The sequence below is a fragment of the Conger conger genome, chromosome 15 (genome assembly GCF_963514075.1).
Source record: "Conger conger chromosome 15, fConCon1.1, whole genome shotgun sequence".
In the NCBI taxonomy this organism is placed as follows: domain Eukaryota; kingdom Metazoa; phylum Chordata; class Actinopteri; order Anguilliformes; family Congridae; genus Conger; species Conger conger.
In genome coordinates, this window is record NC_083774.1 from 34,169,556 (window position 1) to 34,174,555 (window position 5,000).

The 5,000-nt window shown below is 44.0% G+C and overlaps 6 non-coding genes across 6 annotated transcripts; all 6 read right to left on the reverse strand.

Annotated features, from left to right (window-relative positions):
- Positions 1-818: 818 nt before the first annotated feature.
- Positions 819-900, reverse strand: trnas-aga (transfer RNA serine (anticodon AGA)). Its single transcript has one exon. It is a non-coding gene; the product is annotated as a tRNA-Ser (tRNA).
- A 103-nt stretch (positions 901-1,003) lies between these two features.
- On the reverse strand, positions 1,004-1,086 carry trnal-cag (transfer RNA leucine (anticodon CAG)). Its single transcript has one exon. It is a non-coding gene; the product is annotated as a tRNA-Leu (tRNA).
- Positions 1,087-2,125: 1,039 nt separating this feature from the next.
- trnas-aga (transfer RNA serine (anticodon AGA)) lies at positions 2,126-2,207 on the reverse strand. Its single transcript has one exon. It is a non-coding gene; the product is annotated as a tRNA-Ser (tRNA).
- Positions 2,208-2,310: 103 nt separating this feature from the next.
- On the reverse strand, positions 2,311-2,393 carry trnal-cag (transfer RNA leucine (anticodon CAG)). The gene has a single exon. It is a non-coding gene; the product is annotated as a tRNA-Leu (tRNA).
- A 1,224-nt stretch (positions 2,394-3,617) lies between these two features.
- Positions 3,618-3,700, reverse strand: trnal-cag (transfer RNA leucine (anticodon CAG)). The gene has a single exon. It is a non-coding gene; the product is annotated as a tRNA-Leu (tRNA).
- Positions 3,701-4,739: 1,039 nt separating this feature from the next.
- On the reverse strand, positions 4,740-4,821 carry trnas-aga (transfer RNA serine (anticodon AGA)). Its single transcript has one exon. It is a non-coding gene; the product is annotated as a tRNA-Ser (tRNA).
- Positions 4,822-5,000: the final 179 nt, after the last annotated feature.

The window sequence follows — 5,000 nt, forward strand, 5'->3', positions numbered from 1 at the left end:
TCTCTGCCTTTTGCGAGTGCAGAGATGTAACCCCAAACTACTGTGGTGTGCCAAATTGTAAGGGTTTACCCAAACTACGGTTTGAATAAGTGCCAATCTTGACATTTAATATACTGAAATTTCATACCTTGCCATTTTTTACAGAATCCAATTTCCTGTCCCTGTACCCCCATAGAGACTGGCTGAGATTCTCAAGTACTTATCAAATGTATTTAGTAATAGGACATTACTTCAGTTGGATCAATTTGTGCAGTTAACCTACGGTTGAGGACACCAAAATGCACTTTAAATGCCATTGACATATTTATTAGTGGCAGGAAAAATATTCCAATTGTTACTGGCAGAAATATGTCGACAGTAGCCTTCAGGTAGCTATAAAATGCATGTATGCGAGATATAGCAGACTGGTAGCAATTTGATGCAGGAACATAGCAATGCTTTTGTCATATGTTGTGATAGATCATGGCATATTGAAGGAGTAGCAAAATGTACCTAGAAAGCTGATGTTACCAAACTTGAGCTTGTGTGCTTAACAGAGAGTATCTTTCGGCTCCCAACTTGAATTGCAAGGAAAACACACGGGCCGTAATGGGCAGGATTCAAAACTTTCCGTTGAGACCCCAATGAATTTCTAGGGTTAGGTTAGTGAGGAGTACTTTCTTTCCCAAGTTAGGGTTCGGGTTCGCATCACAGAGGCTCATTTCGATGAAGCCTCGCAGAGACTGGGTGAGATTCTCAAGTACTTATCAAATGTAGTTAGTAACAGGAGACGCAGAACAATCTGCTGCCAACATGAATTGCCACGAAAACACACTGGACGTAATCGGCAGGATTCAAACCTGCGCGGGGAGACCCCAATGGATTTCTAGTCCATCGCCTTAACCACTCGGCCACGATTACCTGGCTGCCTGCTCACGGCGGCTGTGCTTGAAAAGTTCATCTTCACAAGCACGTGCAGAAACACAACTGAATGCATCTGCTGATGGAAAAGAGCCCCATGGACTGTCAGAAGTGGGATTCGAACCCACGCCTCCAGAAGAGACTGCGACCTGAACGCAGCGCCTTAGACCGCTCGGCCATCCTGACAGGATAGAGGCAGTTTTTTCGGAAGTTTCTTCAGAAGAACCCTGACATTGGCTGCTAATATCAATTACAATGAAAACATTTGACTCATCACCAGAAGGACTTGAACTCAGAGGCTCCCATAGATTTCTACTCAGTGCCTTAAAGAGGCATTGCAGTGTAAATTGTTATTTCATTTGTAGAAGCGTAGCTGTCCTCCCACTGAAAATGAGCTCTCAGCCATCTCTCTGCCTTTTGCGAGTGCAGAGATGTAACCCCAAACTACTGTGGTGTGCCAAATTGTAAGGGTTTACCCAAACTACGGTTTGAATAAGTGCCAATCTTGACGTTTAATATACTGAAATTTCATACCTTGCCATTTTTTACAGAATCCAATTTCCTGTCCCTGTACCCCCATAGAGACTGGCTGAGATTCTCAAGTACTTATCAAATGTATTTAGTAATAGGACATTACTTCAGTTGGATCAATTTGTGCAGTTAACCTACTGTTGAGGACACCAAAATGCACTTTAAATGCCATTGACATATTTATTAGTGGCAGGAGAAATATTCCAATTGTTACTGGCAGAAATATGTCGACAGTAGCCTTCAGGTAGCTATAAAATGCATGTATGCGAGATATAGCAGACTGGTAGCAATTTGATGCAGGAACATGGCAATGCTTTTGTCATATGTTGTGATAGATCATGGCATATTGAAGGAGTAGCAAAATGTACCTAGAAAGCTGATGTTACCAAAATTGAGCTTGTGTGCTTAACAGAGAGTATCTTTCGGCTCCCAACTTGAATTGCAAGGAAAACACACGGGCCGTAATGGGCAGGATTCAAAACTTTCCGTTGAGACCCCAATGAATTTCTAGGGTTAGGTTAGTGAGAAGTACTTTCTTTCCCAAGTTAGGGTTCGGGTTCGCATCACAGAGGCTCATTTCGATGAAGCCTCGCAGAGACTGGGTGAGATTCTCAAGTACTTATCAAATGTAGTTAGTAACAGGAGACGCAGAACAATCTGCTGCCAACATGAATTGCCACGAAAACACACTGGACGTAATCGGCAGGATTCGAACCTGCGCGGGGAGACCCCAATGGATTTCTAGTCCATCGCCTTAACCACTCGGCCACGATTACCTGGCTGCCTGCTCACGGCGGCTGTGCTAGAAAAGTTCATCTTCACAAGCACGTGCAGAAACACAACTGAATGCATCTGCTGATGGAAAGGAGACCCATGGACTGTCAGAAGTGGGATTCGAACCCACGCCTCCAGAAGAGACTGCGACCTGAACGCAGCGCCTTAGACCGCTCGGCCATCCTGACAGGATAGAGGCAGTTTTTTCGGAAGTTTCTTCAGAAGAACCCTGACATTGGCTGCTAATATCAATTACAATGAAAACATTTGACTCATCACCAGAAGAACTTGAACTCAGAGGCTCCCATAGATTTCTACTCAGTGCCTTAAAGAGGCATTGCAGTGTAAATTGTTATTTCATTTGTAGAAGCGTAGCTGTCCTCCCACTGAAAATGAGCTCTCAGCCATCTCTCTGCCTTTTGCGAGTGCAGAGCTGTAACCCCAAACTACTGTGGTGTGCCAAATTGTAAGGGTTTACCCAAACGACGGTTTGAATAAGTGCCAATCTTGACATTTAATATACTGAAATTTCATACCTTGCCATTTTTTACAGAATCCAATTTCCTGTCCCTGTACCCCCATAGAGACTGGCTGAGATTCTCAAGTACTTATCAAATGTATTTAGTAATAGGACATTACTTCAGTTGGATCAATTTGTGCAGTTAACCTACTGTTGAGGACACCAAAATGCACTTTAAATGCCATTGACATATTTATTAGTGGCAGGAGAAATATTCCAATTGTTACTGGCAGAAATATGTCGACAGTAGCCTTCAGGTAGCTATAAAATGCATGTATGCGAGATATAGCAGACTGGTAGCAATTTGATGCAGGAACATGGCAATGCTTTTGTCATATGTTGTGATAGATCATGGCATATTGAAGGAGTAGCAAAATGTACCTAGAAAGCTGATGTTACCAAAATTGAGCTTGTGTGCTTAACAGAGAGTATCTTTCGGCTCCCAACTTGAATTGCAAGGAAAACACACGGGCCGTAATGGGCAGGATTCAAAACTTTCCGTTGAGACCCCAATGAATTTCTAGGGTTAGGTTAGTGAGAAGTACTTTCTTTCCCAAGTTAGGGTTCGGGTTCGCATCACAGAGGCTCATTTCGATGAAGCCTCGCAGAGACTGGGTGAGATTCTCAAGTACTTATCAAATGTAGTTAGTAACAGGAGACGCAGAACAATCTGCTGCCAACATGAATTGCCACGAAAACACACTGGACGTAATCGGCAGGATTCAAACCTGCACGGGGAGACCCCAATGGATTTCTAGTCCATCGCCTTAACCACTCGGCCACGATTACCTGGCTGCCTGCTCACGGCGGCTGTGCTTGAAAAGTTCATCTTCACAAGCACGTGCAGAAACACAACTGAATGCATCTGCTGATGGAAAAGAGCCCCATGGACTGTCAGAAGTGGGATTCGAACCCACGCCTCCAGAAGAGACTGCGACCTGAACGCAGCGCCTTAGACCGCTCGGCCATCCTGACAGGATAGAGGCAGTTTTTTCGGAAGTTTCTTCAGAAGAACCCTGACATTGGCTGCTAATATCAATTACAATGAAAACATTTGACTCATCACCAGAAGAACTTGAACTCAGAGGCTCCCATAGATTTCTACTCAGTGCCTTAAAGAGGCATTGCAGTGTAAATTGTTATTTCATTTGTAGAAGCGTAGCTGTCCTCCCACTGAAAATGAGCTCTCAGCCATCTCTCTGCCTTTTGCGAGTGCAGAGCTGTAACCCCAAACTACTGTGGTGTGCCAAATTGTAAGGGTTTACCCAAACGACGGTTTGAATAAGTGCCAATCTTGACATTTAATATACTGAAATTTCATACCTTGCCATTTTTTACAGAATCCAATTTCCTGTCCCTGTACCCCCATAGAGACTGGCTGAGATTCTCAAGTACTTATCAAATGTATTTAGTAATAGGACATTACTTCAGTTGGATCAATTTGTGCAGTTAACCTACTGTTGAGGACACCAAAATGCACTTTAAATGCCATTGACATATTTATTAGTGGCAGGAAAAATATTCCAATTGTTACTGGCAGAAATATGTCGACAGTAGCCTTCAGGTAGCTATAAAATGCATGTATGCGAGATGTAGCAGACTGGTTGCAATTTGATGCAGGAACATAGCAATGCTTTTGTCATATGTTGTGATAGATCATGGCATATTGAAGGAGTAGCAAAATGTACCTAGAAAGCTGATGTTACCAAACTTGAGCTTGTGTGCTTAACAGAGAGTATCTTTCGGCTCCCAACTTGAATTGCAAGGAAAACACACGGGCCGTAATGGGCAGGATTCAAAACTTTCCGTTGAGACCCCAATGAATTTCTAGGGTTAGGTTAGTGAGAAGTACTTTCTTTCCCAAGTTAGGGTTCGGGTTCGCATCACAGAGGCTCATTTCGATGAAGCCTCGCAGAGACTGGGTGAGATTCTCAAGTACTTATCAAATGTAGTTAGTAACAGGAGACGCAGAACAATCTGCTGCCAACATGAATTGCCATGAAAACACACTGGACGTAATCGGCAGGATTCAAACCTGCGCGGGGAGACCCCAATGGATTTCTAGTCCATCGCCTTAACCACTCGGCCACGATTACCTGGCTGCCTGCTCACGGCGGCTGTGCTTGAAAAGTTCATCTTCACAAGCACGTGCAGAAACACAACTGAATGCATCTGCTGATGGAAAAGAGCCCCATGGACTGTCAGAAGTGGGATTCGAACCTACGCCTCCAGAAGAGACTGCGACCTGAACGCAGCGCCTTAGACCGCTCGGCCA